Source organism: Aricia agestis, chromosome 6 (genome assembly GCF_905147365.1).
Source record: "Aricia agestis chromosome 6, ilAriAges1.1, whole genome shotgun sequence".
NCBI lineage: Eukaryota > Metazoa > Arthropoda > Insecta > Lepidoptera > Lycaenidae > Aricia > Aricia agestis.
In genome coordinates this window covers 20,746,535-20,769,482 of record NC_056411.1, presented here as the reverse complement: position 1 = coordinate 20,769,482, position 22,948 = coordinate 20,746,535, and the positions used below count along the sequence as shown (strand labels likewise).

Here is a 22,948-nt window from a genome sequence, read left to right as displayed (position 1 = left end):
GGAACCGTACATTTTCCCGAGACCAAAAGTATCCTATGTCCAGTGGCGTAAATATAGGGCTGGCAAAATGCCACGGGCCCCCGACCCAAATGGGCAAAAAAATTTAAGTACATAATATTGTTTATTATAAACGTGACGATTTTTACTGATAGGGCCCCATCAATTTGCCACGGGCCCCGGATCTTATAGTCACGCCACTGTCTATGTCCTTTTTCGGGACAATTAAGAATATATTATGGAGTTATCCATGCCAAATTTCAGCAAAATCTATTCAGCAGTTTAGGCGTTAAGAGGTAACATACAGATACACTTTCGCACTTATATTATTAGTAAATTAGTAATATCAGTAATTAGTATATTAGTATTATAATATTATAAATGCGAAAGTGAATATTGAAGGAATTAGTAATAAATATTGAACCAACAATAATTTTATTTATATCGTATTTTCAATTACAATATATTATTATACATAAAACAATGATATTAAAAATAACTTGCACGTGATATTTTATAAATATTCATGCGAGATTTAGATTTAAGCATGATTAATAATCGGCATGTTGATTTCGATACGTTTCCCAATTTCGTCTCAGAAACAAATAAAACGTTAATTCACGAATCCGAGATTGGGAATGTTTGCACCCTACAACACAACAGTACCTCGTACCGCCCATATTTTCCTTATTCATAGCACTTTTTAACGTTTTCAACGTGTTTTCATTTTTAACTAGTAAACCGTATTTCACAGCTGATCGCACTCTGACACCCACGTGTTGCCTAAATCTGCCACTCGCCGCGCCACTAGAGATATCCAAGAGGCCTATAAGATTAACATTCATTTTCACGAATTTTTTGCATCAAACATTGTTTGACGTATCTGTCTATAATTTTTAGTAGTAAACTTTGACATAAGTACGTATCTACTATCTATCAAATAACAAATGAAAGAAACAACCAGTATTTTCTTCTAATGTGCGCTTTTATAATTTTGGACGTGGCGGTAATATCGTGGACGTCCGTGGTAAAACGATAGCATAGGGAAGTACAATGTATGGAAATATATGAAGACGTTTTTAAATTTCCGTCGACGATAACTTATTAACGTGCACGTTAGAGGACATCACGACGTCTCCACTTTTGAACCGCACAAAACGTCCGCGTGCGTAAAATCAATTAAAGGGCATTGAACGTACCCAACGTTTTATCGTGGAAGCCGGCGTCCACGATAACGTGACGTCCAGAATTATAAAAGCGTACACTATCAAACACAAACATTTTAGTAATAAAACAGTTCTTTTGTAACTAACAAAACAACGAGAAGTCAAAATTCAGGACCTAGTTGAAAATCACAGTTGCTTAGGCCAGCTCCTATTTGTTTTTACTACGTGATCGCAAATCCGTCGCGTCCGTGTCAGTCTGCGCTTAAAATAAGACATTTTTAAGCTCAAGTGCAATCTCGTCAAACTCGCGAGATCTCGCCTTTTTTTCGTCCGAGATCTATCTCGCTAAAAAAGGCCGAGATCTCGCGAGAACGAGATTGCATTCCCTACCTATAGCCTTTCTCAATAAGTAGGCTATCTAACACTGAAATAATTTTTCAAAACGGACCAGTAGTTCCTGAGATTAGCGCGTTCAAATAAGCCCTTTCAAATAATTTCCCCCGTTTTTTCCACACTTTCCTCTATTTCTTCGCTCCTATTAGTATTAGTGTGATAAAATATAGCCTATAGCCTTCCTCGATAAATGGGCTGAAAGATTTTTTAAAATCGGACTAGTAGGTCAAACGTTCAAACAAAGAAACTTGTCCCCTGTTTTCTCCCTGGATAATGCCGGTAGAGTTATGATTTTTTTCCTGAATATCTATGGCCACTATTAGCATGTCCCTATGTTTTCTTTTTTTTCGTAATTTTATAATTAAAAAAGATAAGAACGTCCAAAAACCCAAAAAAATGGCCAGATTTTCCTCTGTGTTCAAACACCCAGAAAACAAAACTGACTAAAATATACAAAAAAAATAAAACATAGGAACACAGCTCAAGCCTTGCTTTAATTCTTAATTAATTAATAGTTGAATAATGTAAACAAATATATTTTTAGCAACTATTCAACCGTACATGCAAAATAAAAATGGAAAATGAAGATATTGTATTTCATTATCAAAGAAAATTTTAATATGTAATAATATATATAATATACATATTTACTAGACGACGCCCGCAACTCCGTTGTGCCATAACTCTTTATTCGCGCAGGTTCGGGAACCGTACATTTTCCGGAGACAAAAAGTATCCTATGTCCAGTGGCGTAACTATAGGGCTGGCAAAATGCCACGGGCCTCCGGCCCAAAAAGGCAACATTTTTTAAGTACATAATATTGTTTTATTATTAACGTGACGATTTTTACTGATAGAGCCCCATCAATTTGCCACGGGCCCCGGATCTTATAGTTACGCCACTGCCTATGTCCTTTTTCGGGACTCTTAAGGATATATGGAGTTATCCATGCCAAATTTCAGCAAAATCTGTTCAGCAGTTTAGGCGTTAAGAGGTAACAGACAGACACACTTTCGCACTTATAATATTATTAGTAAATTAGTAATAATATCAGTAATTAGTATATTAGTATGATAATAGTATAAATGCAAAAGTGAATATTGAAGGAATAAGTATTGTTCTGAAATATTGAACCGACAATAATTTTATTTGTTATTTTTTATTATATCGTTTTTAGGGTTCCGTACCTCAAAAGGAAAAAACGGAACCCTTATAGGATCACTTTGTTGTCCGTCTGTCCGTCCGTCCGTCTGTCAAGACCCTTTTTCTCAGGAACGCTTGGAGGTATGAAGCTGAAATTTATATCAATTACTCAGGTCTACTGTCCCTTGAAGCTGTGAAAAAATCAAACTTCTAAGCCAACGCAATCAAAAGATACAGCCGTTTATGCCGCAAATTTTCGACACTTGCAAGGGAATCAAAACCTACAGGGTGCTTCCCGTGAACTCAGAATCTTGAAATTTGGTACGAAGCAACGTCTTATAGCATAGATAAAGGAAAAATTACGAAAACCATAAATTTTTAGTTACATCACATAATATATATTTTTTTAATAATTTTAAACTTACTACCCATTTCCACGGACGTAAAAAAAATACGGACGGATCGCCATTAAGAAATGAGTGAAGCACCCTTAATAAGCCCAGGCGATCATATGTACACATCTTGCACAAACACTCGCACTGTAATAAGCCGATCGTACCGCCATTACGCAATTAGACTGCATCGCGGTGACACATCTTTGTCATTCATAAATAAAAATAAAAATGCCATCTTGTGTTGTAAAATGGTGCAAGAACAATACAACCTTACACAAAAAACATCAAGGAATAATATTTCATAGGTAAGATAACATATTTTTAAAGTATTTTGATAAAATAATGTAAATATTAATTCAACTTCAACAGGTCAGTAATGTCCATAACAAAGTGGGGAAATTTTCCCCAAACCGGGGAAAATTTTAAATTATTTTTAAATAATCAAATAATTAATTTTATTGTCTTTTATTAGTGTCATGTAAGTATTTAGCATACTATTGACCAGTAATTAGGCAGGAATACAATAATAGGGGTGTAGACAGTAAACGAAATCTAATACAAATTATTGTTTTTTTGAGAGTTTGTATTATAGAATTACCGAAAATGGACATATTTTACTTAATAACTTTATAATATTTTTTATATTTAATAAGTGATTTTTTTAATTGAAATAAGAGTGTATTTATTTTTTATACATATTTTTAGGTGTATCAAAATACTTATGTACTATCAGAGAAGTTGATTCCTATGCAAATCGGGGACATAAGTAGTTTGGTTGCGTTACGTCAAACCCAGCCGACAGATCACAATTAACATTGAATTGACATAAGTATTCGACCAAATCATAGAGTATACATTATAGCAAGCTATAGAGTGCTTCTAACAAGGTATGAACTGTAAGCACGAGTGTGAACATATTTTCCTATAAGCGTCAAACGATGGCGCATGGAACATCACTAGACTTGCGTTATACGTTTGACAAGTATCTATAGAACTTCTGCTTACGATCGGCACAACGGAGAACAAGCGATGCGCGCGCTCTATAGCTTGCTAATGTATACTCTAAGGACCAAATACGTTGGTCTGTCAGTTGCATAGGAATCAACTTCCTTGATGGTACATCTGTAAAAAAATATATTTCCTAAAAATAGTCTACACCCCTATTAATTTCTTAATTTACAAAAGTGGATATAACTGTTGTTTTACGACCTCGGTGGCTCAGTGGGTGGGCTGTCGGTGGCTCAAGCCGGGGTCGCGGGTTCGAATCTTGCCGACGGAACAAAAAGTTTTCAAAGTTCCTGGGTCATGGGTGTGTATTAAATATGTGTATCATATAATAAAAATCTTAAATATATGTATAGTATAACAGTATTAAATATATTTCCGTTGTCTGGTACCCGTAACACAAGTCCTTCAGGTACTTAGCACGGGGTCAGACTGACGTGGTGTGAAGCGTCCATAGATAAAATTGTTGTCTTAGATTTCCTTCAGTAGTAGGGGAGGGAAGGTGCTATTGGTGTAGTCACCCGAGCGTCATTGAGACCTAGTAGGAATGAAAATATTGAATGGACCTCTAGACCAGGAATAAATTTAACACCATGTTAGGTGATTTGATTTGACGTTAGCGCATGGTAGAACTCTCGATAGCTCTAACAGGCCGTTAACTGATTTAACAAGCCATTATTTATTTAACATTACTTGATTGTTTGAAGATACGGGGTACGGGACTTAAGTATCTTATATCTTTTCGTATACAGGTTTGTTATATAGGTTTCGGGGGCGATAAATCTGTCTAGCTAGGAATTATTTTTAGAAAATGACATTTTATTCGTGTTTTATCGAATATCGAGCAAAGCTCGGTCAAATAGCTAGTAATAATTTTATTATTGTAAATGTTTGTACATAATCATTATTACTAATAATGTTATGTAAATAATATACTTCTCTGTACGTAATATGTGTTTTTTTTCTATCTATAGTGTCATAAAAATAATATTTTCATTATGACATCTTTAACAACCGCTTACATTTCTGAAGCGAAAAAAACATAAAAATATGTTTAAGTATAAAAAATACATTTAACTTGTCTGAGTTTACAAAATTTAAAAGTAGGGAAATTTATGATTTATATGGCAACCCTCATATCACGCACACGTCCTACACGGGCGGCCATAACTAGGCTTCACTCGTGATTAGAGAAGGTTACGTCCGTACTTTTTTTACGTCCGTGCCCATTTCCTCATAAACGCGTAGAGGTATTAAATTGAAATTCATACCAAATACTCAGGTCTATAATACCTTTAAGCTGTCGGAACCCTCGGTGCGCGAGTCCGACTCGCACTTGGCCGGTTTTTTTAAATTACAATATATTACTATACATAATGAAACAATGATATTAAAAATAACTTGCACGTGATATTTTAGAAATATTCATGTGAGATTTAGATTTAAGCATGATTAATAATCGGCATGTTGATTTCGATACGTTTCTCAATTCCGTCTCAGAAACGAATAAAACTTTGATTCACGATTCGAAGATTGGGAATATTTGCATCCTACAACACAACAGTACCTCGTACCGCCCATATTCTCCTTAATCAGAGCACTTTTTAACGTTTTCAACGTGTTTTCATTTTTACTAGTAAACCGTATTTTACAGCTGATCGCACTCTGACGGACACGTGTTGCCTGAATCTGCCACTCGCCGCGCCACTAGAGATATCCAAGAGCCCTATTGTCTATCAATCCATTATACGCTGTCTTTCGTCATCCATCTCCTACTTTGTGTCCCTTTCAAAACTTATTTCGCTGACATTATCAATATCTTGGTCACTACCAGACTCATCGGGTGAACCAACTTCAGCTTCTTCAAAAAGACGCAATAATTATCTGTTTCGATTATCTTAGTATGATTTTTCTAGATTTTAAGTCTTAAAAAACCCAAAAAACCCATAAAATAACAAAAATAAGATAAAATGTGTTTGAGCAAATTCGTTACAAGTAGCGTAAGGCGGGTGCCACGCACCCGCCAACAACTTCACTTATCTTCACCGTACAAGGTGCGGCGATCGCCAAAAACAGTGGCAAGGGACGCTTCCGTACCTCCCCCGCGCAGCTACGTTACAATATTAATCGATTTTTCTAGGTCTGGGTACTTGTACTATTATCTATTCTGTGGTCTGGGTGTATTACACCCAACCTTACGCTCGCCGGGTTAATGAAACTTTCAAAATTCAAAATGGGGAACAAAAAAGACTTTCAAAATGGGGGAGGTGTTATGTTCGTTTTTTATGTTCAGCAGTCGATTTTGATTTGATTTGATTTTGAAAATCGGTTACTATTTGTTAAACGATTTTCAAAATTTTTCTTTTGGTGTATAAGGTATCAATTATCATCCCAATTTGTTATATTCACAAAAAGGTGACCTGATGAAGGGATCTATAAGTAATCGAGGGAACTCCTCAAAGGGCTTAGAGCATTGAGTAACTTTGTATGGACCTGTGGCGTCATTTTTTTTCCAGCGGCCAGGGATAAAACCAATACTATTTTGTAGCACTACATTAGAGAAACATATATTAGTAATAAAAATTGTTCTAAGTAATATTGGAGCTGAGCTACGATTATTTAAGTATATTTATTTTTGCGCCTTATGTTCGCAAAATTATAAGTAATTAACATTACTTTATGGAGCTATCCTTAACAAACAGGACGTGTACACCATATTATTGCAAATAAAGATTATGATTATGTAGAAAGGGTATATTTAATTATATATTTCTCACTAGCTATTGCCCACGTCTTCGTCCGCGTCAAATATGAATAATTTTTTATACATGTTTTCACACTGGGTTTAGCTCTCGTCCGACTAAAAAATAGCCAGACTTGAGACTATATTTCATTTGACAGTGGTTTTCAAAGGTCACGGACCATGGATGCAATATTATACAATTATAATTATTGTTCTTGTGTATTAATGTGTTGTGACTTGTGGGTAAAATGACTCTAGGGTGTTGTTTCCATAATATAATGTCAATTATTTCCACTATTTAGCGAATTTTGGCCATAGTGCAGTATGAGTTATGACTTATGACGCCGCACGCCAGACGCCACCTTTCGGCAGAATTTTCAGTCTAGCTTTTAATCTACTTCCCGGCCCCTTATAGAAGTAGGTACAGCTGCAGGAATGTTTTATAGAATATTAACTATTTACTTACACAAAAAATATTAAAAAATCAAAACTTTAAGAAATTTGAGAAAAAATAGATTTGCATTTTTTTTTCAAAAGAAAAATATAGTTTGTTATTATTTTTAGCAATATTCCGCGAAATAAACTTCCACCTTTAAGTAAATGAGTGAGTGTACGCATAGGCATGCGTACAGCACCTCCCTCCTCCCACACTGCCTATGCGTACACTCGCATGCATGAACCTGCAAACACCACCACACACACACCACACACACCACACAAGCTATTGCTTGTGTGGTGTGTGTGGATTGTATTGCATTTGTTGATTGTATTTGTTGATTTTTTTTTTTTTTTTTTTTTATTTTTTTTTTATAATGGCATGCACATAGTACATTGCCAATGACGAACGGGAAAAACAATGTAAAAAATTAAATTATTACGAAAAACGAGGAATTTGGAAAAAGGAATTCAGGACAGGATCAGGAAAAAATATATATTTACAAAAGAATACTTATAATTAAATATAGAAATATCAAATCTCAATATTATTATGTAATATAAAATCAGCTAATATTTGATATATAATATATTTTCTAGAATGCAATAAGCAAATAACTGAAGTAGGAAAAGGAATTTTATTCTTTAACAATGAATCAAGGAAATGGGAACGGTTGTAAAGAGGACAAGAAAAGAATATATGGTTGACATCCCCAACCTCAGCACCACAGGCACAAGAAGGATTGTTAATTATATTAAGTCTAGCAAGATGGTCTGGCGAGCAAGTGTGGCCAAGTCTTAATCGTGATATAATACTACTACATTTTCTATTGAAATTCATACTATAAAACCATGGTTTTGATACAATTTCGGATTGAATACTATAGAAATGTGCTCCTTTTTGTTTATGACTTTGATCAAATGACGATTTCCATGACGTCTCTAAATGAATTTTGGGTAAAGTTAATAAATCAGGGTAGTAAATTTTGTATGGATTTAAGTCACCACACGTTAGTGCATCATTGGCAAGAGAATCCGCTCTAACGTTTCCTTCTATTCCACAATGACTAGGGATCCAAGCAAATGAAACTGAAGTACCTTTCTTGGTAACATCTGTTAATAACTGTCTTATATCGAATATAACAGGATGTTGTTGTTTAATTTTAAATGGATTCTTGTTAAGAGCTTGAATAGAACTTAGAGAGTCTGTAAAAATTATAGATTTTTTAAGTTTGGCTAATAAAATATATTCTAAAGCTTTTAAGATCCCTAAGCATTCTCCAGAGAATACGGTACATTCGGGAGGGAGTTTAATTTTTTGGACAATATTGTACTGGGAATGGAATACACCTACACCAACATGGCCATTAATATTACTTTTAGAAGCATCTGTAAAGATATAATGATGATCTTTAAATTGTGTATTAATTATATCATTAAATCTTTCATTGGCCCTCAAAGAGTTCTTCTCTATATTAATGGTCAGAATATTTGGAGCGGACACAAGAGCCCCATAAGAAGAAGAAAAAATCGGTAATTTAGAAGAAGAATGAAAAGGTGCAGTAAGAGATTTAAATTTAAAATAGCTCACAATTAAACACGGGGTTTGTTTATTTAACCAGTATGAATTTTCGGAAATATGATAGGAAAGCGTTTGAAGTTTCGCAATAATAGGATGATCATAAAGCTGAAGGCATCGAAAGAGATATTTGTCGGATAAATATTGACGGCGTAAATGTAAAGGAGGATCATAACATTCAACCTGCAAAGCGTTGATTGGACTAGATTTCATTGCTCCACATATAATTCTGAGGCATTTACTTTGGATTTTGTCTAAAGATTTAAATCCTGATACACGTCTAGGCTCCAAAAGGAAAGAGCCATATTCTAATATGCTGCGAATCAAAGCATTATACACTAATTTTAGATAAAATGGATGGGCACCCCACCATACGCCTGCTAGACATCTGATGATATTTACATTTTTTTCGCATCTACTTACAACATAATCACAATGTGGAATTCCGGAAAGCTTTTCATCCAGGATGACACCTAAAAATTTATGATGGTTTTTTTGTGAAATGATAATGTTATCAAAAAATACTCTAACTTGAGGAGTTACGCGCATTCGACTAAAAAGAACTATGGAGCTTTTAGTTGGGGATAAATCTAGGCCGTGGTTGTCCAACCAACGCTTAAGAAAATGCAAGGCTCTTGTTAGCTTAGCGGAAGCATCATCAGCATTATTCCCTACAACATATAAGGTCAGATCATCCGCATACTGCGAAATATCAACATCCAACAACTCTGCAATGGCCAATTCTAAATCATAAGTATATATGTCATATAACAGAGGGCTCAAAACTAAGCCTTGTGGTAAACCTTTGGTAACAATTCTTATGTATTTACGGCCATTATTATAGAAAATAATATATCTATCAGTTAACAGGTTTATAATAAATGAAATAATTTTTTTAGGAATTTTTAGACGTCTTAGTTTCTGTTTCAATATTGATATAATAACACTATCATATGCATTAGAAAGATCTAAAAAGGCCGAAAGAACGAATTTATTTGCGCTGAAAGCTAATCTTATGTCGGTGGTAAAAGAACTTAAGTTGTCATATGTACTTTTATTACGCCGAAAACCATATTGAGATGAAGAAAGCAGGCAGTTACTTTCAACGAACCACTCCAGGCGGTTTTTGACTAAATGTTCAATTATTTTTAGAAGAACAGACGAGAGGGCTATTGGACGATATGAAGATGAGAGGGAAGGATCTTTGTTTGGTTTCAAAATGGGTAACACTAGTTGACATTTCCACTCTGATGGAATATTGCCAGATTCAAAAATTGAGTTAATGATTCTAAGATAAACTGATAAACTGTTTTCGTTTAGATGAGAAATAAATGAATAATAAATACAATCAGGCCCAGGAGAGGAATCCGATACATACGAAAGTACATTTTTTAATTCGGCCATGGTAAAGGAGGAATTTAATTCTGAAGACTCTTCATTTTCATCTATTGTACTATTGTTATGAAATAGGTTAGGAAGATTGACTGTAGGAGGAGCAAGCTTGTCAAGAAAATCATTTGCAATAGAACTAGGAAGAGAAACAGAATGAGAAGTATTGTATGCAGATTTGAACCTCCTAATATTTTGCCAAACAACAGTTGGAGGAGAATTCGGGGACAGAGAGGAGCAAAATTTTTGCCAACTTTCAGATTTTTTCTTTTTGAAAAGTAATTTGGTGCTATTTATAATGTTTTTCAATGTCCAATAATTTTCAAGAGACATATTTGTACTATACATTCTTTCAGCCTTCTTTCTCCTTTTTACAGCTTCCGTACACTCTTTATCCCACCACGGTGGGCTGGGAATGGAAGATGATTCATTTTTTATTGGAAAAACTTCATTAGCACTTTCTATCAAGACATCTGTAAAAACGAGAGCATCAATAGAGTCATCTTCATTTGGAAATATCTGTGACAGTTTTACATCAACTTTACTACTGAATTTCTTCCAACATTTATCGGTGACATTATTAAGGTTATACCTGGGAAATAATCTGACATTTTGAATAGGAGCCTGAGAATTATCAAAAGGAGAGGTAGTTAATATGGGGAAGTGATCGCTTCCAAAAGTGGATGATAGAACTGAAGATGTTAATTGTGTTACAAACTGTGAGGAGCAAATAGTCAAATCAACAACGCTTTTGCCTTCTGTTGGACTAGTGCGCCTTGTGGGCTCACCAGAATTTATAACACATAGATTATTCAGATCTAAAACACTTAGCAGCTTGTTACCATAACTATTAGTAATGGAGCTTCCCCATGACTGGTGATGACAATTAAAGTCACCTGTTATAATTAAAGGTCTTGGTAAAGAGCTTAAAATGTTATTAAATTCATTTAAAATATTAATAGAGGCATGGGAAATATATACAGAGACAAAACATATATTATTTACACTAATTGCTATAATAGATAGCTCTGAACTATGTACAGGGATATCAATAAGGCTAAAAGGGTAGTTTTTCTCAAGGAGAAAGGCTACACCACCATAGCCGTCTAACCTATCTTCTCTAATTGTATTATAATTCTTAAATCTAAAAGTATTACTTGGCCTAAGCCAAGTTTCTGAGAAAGAAAATAAAAAAGGATTATAATTTCTTAATAAATAAGCTATGTCACTTTTTTTATTAACTACACTTCGAGCGTTCCACTGAATGATCTGGGCCATATTGTAGAATATTAATTATACATTGAATTAAAGGGGCAACGATGGACGGTATATTATCGTTCTGTGAGTGGGTTTGTAATAATGATATTACATCTGTAAGTGAAGAAAGTTCATTCTTGTAATTGTTTATTATACCTTTATTGTATTCATGTACTGGTGTTGTGTTTTTTTCTAAATTATCAAAAGAAAACTCTTTTACCACATTGTTATGGGCAATTTTATCATAACCTTTCATTGGTCTATAAGGAGCACGAGGCTTAGCAACTACAGTTTTTTTGTATGATCTATTATCAGATGAACTATTATTATTATTAGTAGATAAATTAAATTTAGGAGTGGATAGAGTATCTGAATAAGATTTATATGAGGAAGGAATTTCTTTATTGGCCTCTGCATAAGAGACACAATGTTCAGCCATGTGTATTTTTATAGATTTTTGCCTATTAAACTCTGGGCATATTTTGTTATTAGCCATATGATGGCCAGAACATAAGCAACAGAAATATTCATGCTCATTAACACTACAAGAATCCATATCATGTTCCTGACCACACTTGATACACCGTGATTTTGACCTACACTGAGCTTTGGTATGTCCATACCGACAACATTTGAAGCATTGTATAGTGGGAAAGATGTAGAGCTCAACTGGTAGTGAATTATAACAAATAAAAACTCTTTTTGGCAGAACCCTACCATCAAAGTATACAACAACTGACTGAGTCGGTTTCCATACAGGAGAACCCTCCACCATTGTTTTATAATTTAAGCGTCTGACCTTCACAACTTTACCACTACCGGTAGGTGTAGAAATGTTATTTATTATTTCCTCAGGTGACCATTCAACTGGTATACCCCTCACAATACCTATTCTAACGACATTAAAAGATGGTATAAAAGCTTCATAATTATTGTCAGCGAGTATTGAATTATTAATAAATGTATTAGCATCTTTGTAATTTTGAAATGAAACAGAAATTCTGTTCCGACCAATTTTTTTTAGAGAGCCATTAATAATATTATAAATGTTATTTTTAATTAAAAAGTCACCAAAGGTGATGGGGTGTAGTTGCGTACCATCAGAGACATTTTTTGTAACTTTTTGTACATGAATTAAATAAGGGGAAACATCATTTTCATTATATAAATTTCTGCCAATATGTTTTCTTTCTGTCTCAGGTGCTGAGGCTGAGGATACACGCATGCTAGCAGTATTATCCTTTTCAAGTATACACTTACAATTAATACGATTTCCCGCGCTATCTCTAGTTACTTTGTTACATTGTTTGCACGTCAGCTCGTCAATAAAATCATTACGAGATCGTTTGTACGTTCTTTGACTTATTGACTCTTCTGTGTCCATATTATTGGACTCATCAAAATCCAACGTAACAAAATAACCGGGCTGTGGAATTGGGCCACAAAAATTCCCGCCTCCGGGATCCGGAGGTCGATTCATAGTACAAAAATAAATACACTTACCGAGAAGAAAATATAAAATAAACTAGAAAGATAATTAAAACTAAATATTTACAAAAATATGTACAATATTCCCGCACTGAACACTAATAAACAAATAAAATTTGAGAAAAACACGACCGCCCGCGTTCGAGTTTCCCGCCGTCCCCCTATTTGTTGATTGTATTGCACGGATTTGCCAACATAATAATGTTGGTTATTTGCCAACATTATTATGTTGGCAAATCCGTGCAAGGCCCCTCACCACCATGCAGGTTGAAAACCTCGACGCGCGTTTCGCCCCAACACCGGAGCATCCTCAGGATGTGGACTCTACGAACAACGTCCGTTAGGACTTAACGGATTAAAAATAATAAAAAACTAAATTTTAAGCTATGTATTTCCGCAAAGTAACGACTGATTTCATTAACTAAAAGAAAAATAAATACTTAGTTACTTATTATAAAACTCATTAAATGACGGCGCGTAGTTGTATGTTGGTTAAGTCATTCTTCTAAAATGAAAATTAATGATGTAAACTTGTAACAAAACTTAGGGCCTGTTTCACCACTTCCTGATAAGGCTATCCGCCAATTAACGTGACAGATCGAGTATGGAGAATCTGTCAAAAAAATTGTGAATAGCCTATTAGGACAGAAAGTGGTGAAACAGGCCCTAAGTGACAATACCTTAGTTTATCAGAAAGTGGTGAAACAGGCCCTAAGTGACAATACTTTAGTTAGAGTATAATCTATACAAATATTATAAAGCGGAAGAGTTAATTGTTTGTTTGTTTGTTTGTTTGAACGCGCTAATCTCAGGAACTACTTGTCCGATTTGAAAAATTATTTCAGTGTTAGATAGCCCATATATTGAGGAAGGCTATAGGCTATATTTTATCACGCTAATACTAATAAGAGCGAAGAAATAGAGGAAAATGTGGAAAAAATGGAGCAAAATTATTTAAAACTAGCTGTTGCCCGCGACTTCGTCCGCGTGGATTTTAGTTTATAGTTGTTCCGTACATCGATTGAATCGTATACGCGCAAATCAGAAAAGTATATTGAGTGGGAACCGCACATTTTTCCAGGACAAAAAACAGACGAGACTTGGCCCAGATTCAAATTATTCGCCTATGCCCTATAGCAGGGGTCACCAATGGGGATTGTCCATTTTTTTTTTAATTTTGCTCATTACAAAAACATTTCGAGGAATAAGGTCAGTGATTTTTTTTTCTGTATATAAAAGAAAAAAATACCCATTAGTTACCTATATTTTTGAACAAATATGTTTAACCTAGTTTGATCTTCAATGGCGTTAAATCTATACTAATATTATAAATGCGAAAGTATCTCTGTCTGTCTGTCTCGCTTTCACGCCAAAACTACCGAACCGATTGTAATGAAATTTTGTATACAGATAGTCTAAAGCCTGAGAAAGGACATAGGCTACTTTTTTACTGGAAAAAAGGGTTGTAAGGGGGTGAAAATACGAAAATTTGTTCAAATTAAGTTAGTTCCAAAAATTCATACTAGATGGCGCCGTGCGTCTCTTACATCGCGCTAACGCTTGCCCAACATGTTTCTATAAGAGGTGGTATCATTTTTTCTTTTTTTTTTCGAAATTTCTTTTTTATGTTATTTAATAAGTCAGTACTTTATATTATATACAGTGACGTAACCTTAAACCTATCAATGATAAATAGTTTATGGGTAAAGTTGTGTAATTGGGGGGCTAAATAAGCTTTAAAATTTGGCATAAAATATAAAGTTTAATTTTAAAAAATGAAATATTATGTGCACACTGCACAGCTGTTTTGATTGAAGGGGTACCAGGGTTTTTTTTATAAAGCTTTTGACACCAAAACTGAAGTCCACGCGGACGAAGTCGCGGGCAACAGTTAGTAAGCAATAAATTCGACCAACATTACATTTCGAACTTTTGGTAAGCTTCTCGTATCAGCTTTCACATAATGAGAACTTGCATTTGACGAACCAGCCATTATAAATAAGATTGAAAGGAAATTTAAAACACTACAGAGACCAATTGGCCGCCGGTGATGACGTCAGAGTGAAACTTTAAAAATTTATTGAGAAAAAACTAGCCAATGAATTTAAAAATTATTTAATTTATATTCTTAAAATACCCTATTTTAACGAAAAAAAATATAAAAAGTACATGTGATTTTTTTTGGACAATGCCCATTGGCGGACCGCGGTCCGCATCCGGACCGCTGACCCATTGTGTGCGGACCGAGCATGTTCGAAGATGATCTTCGTTCATCTTAGGACTTCAACATCTCCAGGATTTAATTTCAATATCTATAGCTTGCACCAAAATTTACTACAAACTAGGGATTGCAATCCGGCGTCATTTTCAATCCGGACCGGATTTGACCGGATTACCGTCAATCCGGCCGGATCCGACCGGATCCGGCCGGATTTATGAAATTGAACTAAAAACCGAAAATCATCCTATTTTTTTCTTTCTAATTCAAAAACAAGGAATATATGCATTACTTGTAGCTGATTAATGCAATATTTTCAAAGCGAGATAACCACTCTTTAAAAACTGTAGAGCATAGAATAATATTTTAAATGTCCGTAGGGTTGCTCAAGCACATTACGGCATTATCGCAACCTAGTCGGCCTAGCCTAGAAGAATGAGCAGGTTAATTGCACCCTCCCCACCACCATACGTAGCTGTAGTCAATGGCGAGTTGATATTTAACGATATAACATATTTGTTGCTCATCATTTAAAAGCATCACTTAGCAAATAACTTCTAATAGAGTTGCTGCGGTTCCGTAGTACCGCTAGTTTTTGATAATTTTTGTATAGTCAATGAATATACATTTATGACGTATTTTACACTACTAACAATATCATCTCAGTCACATCTCAGTCACAGTTCAAAGGAATTTGAACGAAAAGTTCCTTTATACTTCGTCAAATACATTTTTTTAGTTGATCGACTATTACTCAATAACTTTGAAGTCTTCTTAGCCGTGATAATTTTCCTTTTAAATTCAGCACATTTCCTACTCCCGTGATTTTTTTACATTTCTAGAAGCAACCGTTTAGCTGGTAGAAGGAGGGGGGACTCTAACGATTTTTTTCCACTTTGAAACTTCATATTGCACAAATGGATCCCTAAATCGGAAAATGATCTAAGAACACTCGTAATATTTTTTTAAAACCTATCCAACGAACATCCCACAAGGTGGGGTGTCCGCGTCCGCGAAAAAAAATCATCCCCGCTTCATGTGTATGGGAGGTACCATACACATGAAGCGGGGATATAAGATTTTATATACCATTTTGTTGGAATCATTAATATGTATATTCATGCCAATTTACAGCTTTGTAGGTCCTATATATAGTCTCTGAGCAAAACCGCGGACAGACAGACCGAAACTATAACGGTTCATTGTTCACTACAGAACCCTAAAAAGTGAGAAAAAGCTTATCCAGGGGTAACGCATTTAACGTAAGCTATTCATGCAACAACCATATCAGTTTGCCACAAATTAAAGTATTTAAATATTATTTGTAGCAATATTCAGGTTTTTTTTTTCTTTATTTAGTCGCTCCATTAGAACAACAATTAAATTTAACCTTAAATCAATATTAATCTATTACACGTCTATTAAGTGCTATCCTAACCATGATTCTATTAACTATTGCCACAAATCGTTAAACCGGATCCGGTCTCCGGATCCGGTATATCGGGACCGGATCCGGTACCCGTAAAATGACGCCGGATCCGGCAAATTTCCGGATCCGGTTTTCCGGATTGCAATCCCTACTACAAACTTCAGAGAGATAATTAGCTACAAAAAATGGTTACTTTTCTCATTGATATCTAAAAATACCTTTGTAGTTTCCGTAATCACCTTTGATTAATATTTTTTTTTTATATAAAATGTGTGGACCGCGAAAGTAATTTCATGTCTTAAAAGTTAAAACGGACCCCGAGCGAAACTAATTGGTGACCCCTGCCCTATAATATATATGTGTGCAAGCTTTCGCCAATGTTTGAATGTTATCGGTACACACTAATTAGTAATTACCTATGAGTGCACGAGCATACTTCAATAAATAGACCAATTAAGAGAAAGCGTCGGTCAAAGGGAAAGAACTGATGCTCACCCAAAAATTGGTGGGGCGCATCTTCGTGGATTGCACGGACTATATAGGGTGCACAGTGCACTTAAACCTACCTGCCAAATTTTTTTAAGGGCTTAAGTATCATTAGGGGAGTCCATTAAACCACAAAAAATAGGGTGTTAATTTTTTTACAATAACATATTTTATCCCAAATATAATTCAGTACAGCTTGGTTACTACTCAGTAATGTACGAGCAAGAAAGCCTTTCTCGTCTTCGTAACAGCTGATTCATGAATGCAGCTGCACCTACCTGAATCGCGAAACAATTTTGTCCATTAATCAAACACTCGGATTATGGACAGTTCGCAATACCTGCACATAATTCTATGTCTGCACACACCTGGCCAGCCTCGAAGATCTAAAATCGCGTATCGAACATGGGTCTGACGAGTGACGAGGTTAAAAGTGACAGAGTTGTGCTCAAACTTAAAAACAATGTGCAATTAAAAACGCGCTAGACTCTGCTTAGAGCGAAACGGATTGCAGTTTGATTTTTGAACAAAAGTACTGTTAGGGTTGATTCAGACCGCAACGCGACGCGTAGATGCATTTCTAAATTTGTATGGATTTGACAGATTTCAATTGCGTCAGACGTCTTGCGAATCTGTCAAATCTATACTTAATTAGAAATGCATCTACGCGTCGCGTTACGATCTGAATCAACCCTTAGTCATTCTCATTAGTGTAAACAAGATAATAAGATTAGAGGTGGATGGTTTTGATTTTTAATCAGTTGTACTGTGTACATAAGTTGATTTAATTTTTAAATACGCCTAAATGCAAAGGATATGGTTTAGATTTATTATAAATTTCTAAAGTGCTTATTGTTCGTAATTAAAAAGTTGTCATTTTCCATTCTCTTGATGTTGATCAACTATTATGATGATTTGTATCAACTATCAATTAATTTTATTCTAAACATACCTCCATCCTTTACATTTTGACGGTCCTAAGCCCGTCAAAGTATGAAGGGAAAATTCGCAACTTAAGATAATAATTAATAACAAGAATGTCAATGAACTACGTTTAAGCGGAAGGGCGGGGCCGCGCCGCGCATGTGTCCACATTTTGTGTTGTTTGGTTGGATAACTTTCGGAAGCTATTTCTCAACATTTTAGTACTGAGTGATTAATTGATTATATAATAAAAATACGTACGTGTATTTTTATTTTTCACAAGGATCAATATATCCAAATTTGGCAGGAAGGTTATATTGTACCATATTACTTACCATTTACCATATTTGTGAGACAGTGAACACTGAACGCCCTTCATTGTTATTCTGTTATAAAATTAATGTTTCTGGATACCTACACTGAAAGCGATTTGGTAACAATCATAAAACAACCTAAAAAAGTTTAAAGTTGACTTGCATAATAATAATTAACAAACAAATAGTAGTTACTTATTTATTATTCGTAGCAAACGAACAACTAAATCTACATTTATAATGCAAAAGTCGTAAGTGTTGCTACTTTTTAGTATTATCAGAGAAGGTGAAGGCCGGCAAGTGAGAAGCGATAACACCGGTCACCGCGACCGCCGCGGCACAGCTGCCCGCTCGCGCTGCCCCGCGCTGCCCCGGGCTCCGTGATTGCGGCGCGGCCGGCCGACTCTCCACTGACACCCACCAATTAAGTTGGCAAGTGGTCAGGGTTCACGAGACCCGCACGTTCATCGAACCGTGCTCCCGGAGATACTGTACTACAAGAGTGCCGACTTCTGTTCCAGTCTTCGTTTTCTCGCTACATCGTTTTGACGTGTAATCTCTGTAATGACTAGATAGCAGCCCGTGAAAGTCGAATCCACAGGCGATATTAATATCGAAGCGCCGATTCAGAATAGTCTACTTGCCTTAGCGATAGCGGAGATAAAGTGTACATAAAGTAGCTATCAGAGGTGCGGACGTAGGGCTAGGGGGGTCATCGCGGTGTCACCTTGCCGTACCACGCGGGACCGCGGACTTTGGCGGCGGTCGGCGGTCGGCGCTGCCGCCGCACCCTCACACGACATCCTGGGTCGCGACTCGCGGTGAAATCGGCTGACTGATAGCTGACTGGCGTTTTAAACTACACACCAGGCTGAGTTAACAGCTAGGGGGGTCATCGCGGTGTCACCTTGCCGTACCACGCGGGACCGCGGACTTTGGCGGCGGTCGGCGGTCGGCGGTCGGCGCTGCCGCCGCACCCTCACACGACATCCTGGGTCGCGACTCGCGGTGAAATCGGCTGACTGATAGCTGACTGGCGTTTTAAACTACACACCAGGCTGAGTTAACAGCTAGGGGGGTCATCGCGGTGTCACCTTGCCGTACCACGCGGGACCGCGGACTTTGGCGGCGGTCGGCGGTCGGCGCTGCCGCCGCACCCTCACACGACATCCTGGGTCGCGACTCGCGGTGAAATCGGCTGACTGATAGCTGACTGGCGTTTTAAACTACACACCAGGCTGAGTTAACAGTTAGGGGGTTATCGCGGTGTCACCTTGCCGTACCACGCGGGACCGCGGACTTTGGCGGCGGTCGGCGGTCGGCGCTGCCGCCGCACCCTCACACGACATCCTGGGTCGCGACTCGCGGTGAAATCGGCTGACTGATAGCTGACTGGCGTTTTAAACTACACACCAGGCTGAGTTAACAGCTAGGGGGGTCATCGCGGTGTCACCTTGCCGTACCACGCGGGACCGCGGACTTTGGCGGCGGTCGGCGGTCGGCGGTCGGCGGTCGGCGCTGCCGCCGCACCCTCACACGACATCCTGGGTCGCGACTCGCGGTGAAATCGGCTGACTGATAGCTGACTGGCGTTTTAAACTACACACCAGGCTGAGTTAACAGCTAGGGGGGTCATCGCGGTGTCACCTTGCCGTACCACGCGGGACCGCGGACTTTGGCGGCGGTCGGCGGTCGGCGGTCGGCGCTGCCGCCGCACCCTCACACGACATCCTGGGTCGCGACTCGCGGTGAAATCGGCTGACTGATAGCTGACTGGCGTTTTAAACTACACACCAGGCTGAGTTAACAGTTAGGGGGTTATCGCGGTGTCACCTTGCCGTACCACGCGGGACCGCGGACTTTGGCGGCGGTCGGCGGTCGGCGCTGCCGCCGCACCCTCACACGACATCCTGGGTCGCGACTCGCGGTGAAATCGGCTGACTGATAGCTGACTGGCGTTTTAAACTACACACCAGGCTGAGTTAACAGCTAGGGGGGTCATCGCGGTGTCACCTTGCCGTACCACGCGGGACCGCGGACTTTGGCGGCGGTCGGCGGTCGGCGCTGCCGCCGCACCCTCACACGACATCCTGGGTCGCGACTCGCGGTGAAATCGGCTGACTGATAGCTGACTGGCGTTTTAAACTACACACCAGGCTGAGTTAACAGTTAGGGGGTTATCGCGGTGTCACCTTGCCGTACCACGCGGGACCGCGGACTTTGGCGGCGGTCGGCGGTCGGCGCTGCCGCCGCATCCTCACACGACATCCTGGGTCGCGACTCGCGGTGAAATCGGCTGACTGATAGCTGACTGGCGTTTTAAACTACACACCAGGCTGAGTTAACAGCTCGGAGCTTCAACACCTTGAGGCACATCATCGACCGAGTATTAACTCTACGAGCAGCAAAAACGATGATGCTCACGAAAAGGATTCAGTCGCTCGTTCGGCCGAAATTCGACCGACATACATATTTGGAGACAGATAAAGCGAGCAAACGTGTGAATCATAGTAAATATTCCATCGACGGCGCTGATAGTGTTCAGATGAATAATTGGGATTTGTGAGTCAGCTGCTCTATATTATCGGGGACTCGAAAAAATCGTTTGATACAAAAATCGCACACAATCGGTTGAGAGCCGATAACCGTATCTGAGTCAGTGGCCACAGTCACAGGTTATCAGCGACAATCTGCTGTATCCAGCATGAGCCCCGGCCCCCGGGCCCCGGCCGTGCCCCCCTGGAGATATTACAGTTAACTTTTATTAAATTTTAAAAAGTAATAAGTATAAGTAATGAGGTAAAAATAATAAACCGAAATTTTTTAAGAACAATAATGTATTAAGAGGGCGACTAATCCAAAATTGTCGATTTTATAAATAATTTTTGTACTTGATAAGAAGCCCCGAATTGTTTAATTTTCTAAACATAGATACTGAAAAGGGTAATGTTTTGGGGGTGGAGTTTCTGGTGGTTTGGTTTGGTTCATTGGTTGTTCTGATGGTTTAGTTTATGGTTAACACACGCGTGGTTGGTAGAGTTAAAAGATGCAAAACTGGTTAAATTATTTATTCACTATTTACTACACGGGTTTCACTGGTCAATTATATTATGGTTTAATTATGGTAAATGGTAATGGTTACGAGCTGTCAAGGCAGCGACTCGGACGGGCGGACCGATTGGTTGACAACTCGGCAACTACTCGACAACTGCGCTCGCAATATGCGAAAGCGATTATTATAATGTAAAAATGCTGATCTGTTCGATGTACCTCGAACATACTCCCGCGCCTGAGATGAAAGGAAAGTAAACGTTAAAGCTTAGACAACTCGTAAACCATAATCTTACATTATAAGCAGTTACATAACAAGGTTACTGCTAAACATACAAGAAAAATAAAACAAAAGTTAAAAGTACAATGGTAAAAAATAATAAATTCATCATAAGTAGTTATATTAAAAATGGTAAAATAATAGAAGTATATAATTTAAAACTAAAACTATGCACAAAGATTATGCAAAAAAGCCTAATGGTAAAAACAATAAAAGTTCGAGCATTAATATTATGCACAATAATAATTATGGAAAAATCTAAACTAAAGAGTCCTCAAAACTAACTCGCTTTTTACGAATTGGTGACGTTTGCACGTCCCTTTTGCCCGCACTAGCACTTGGACACCATGCAGCAAAATGCTGTAATCGCACTCCGACACTACTATCACATTCATAAGATTTTAAATCATCAACATTAAGTTGACGGAACACTTCACTGTACACTGGGCCTGGTGACACTGGTGGTGACGGACTAGTGCCCGTTTGATGACTCGAAACCTCCTCACGGCGACGGGAAGGCGCGACAGCCGCCTGCGCACAGCACCGGTGGCGTCTCCAACACCAGACCACGGCGGCGACTAGTGCTATGGTCAGCAGCACATAGCTGGTAGAGTAGTGATGAATGTCGTGCGACGATATATCATCGACTTCTGCTTTGCTCATCTTCAAGTCTTTGATTTGGTCTCCAAGAATGGTCAACGACGTATTGAGTTTCTGGTTATCTGGTGAATCCTGAGCATCCGATACTTTCAAGTTCACGATATGGTTAATCTGGTCCAACTCTAGTATGGTAATAACTGGTGAATATCTCAGCTGATTAGATTGTTGTCGCAGGGAATACAATGTAAAATCTTTTCCCTTAACGATGCAATTCTGAGCCATGCTAATGACCCCGGAGCGACTCAGCTGTTTGACGGTAACCCGATCGTCACATATGATTTTAATTGTGTCAGTATTACAACAGAAATATAAGTGTTGTCTCGGTGTATGTAATTCTGTCCATTTGTTCGTACACTTCGTTTTCTTAACTCTGCATGCCGTCTAGTTATGCTCGCTTTTTTCGCAGAAACATTCATCTCGTTCTATTGCCATTACAGGTTTAGGTATCTGACACAAATAGGCTTCATTATGATATATGCAAGCGTGTAATTCATTGATGGTTACAGAAAAGTATGTATTTTGCTTCAGATCAACAGCGACGTAATCTGATACGGGAACTATGGTGACCATATTACTTTCTATTTGGTGAGGTACG

General features: G+C 37.8%; 1 protein-coding gene and 1 long non-coding RNA gene across 2 annotated transcripts in view; one reads left to right on the top strand and one right to left on the bottom strand.

Moving 5' to 3' along the window:
- LOC121727787 (apolipophorin-3-like) overlaps positions 1–22,948 on the bottom strand; it is a 43,296-nt gene that overhangs the window by 4,283 nt on the left and 16,065 nt on the right. The window lies entirely within an intron of this gene.
- On the top strand, positions 10,211–11,677 carry LOC121727788. Its single transcript, XR_006035722.1, has 2 exons — positions 10,211–10,524; positions 10,603–11,677. It is a non-coding gene; the product is annotated as an uncharacterized LOC121727788 (long non-coding RNA).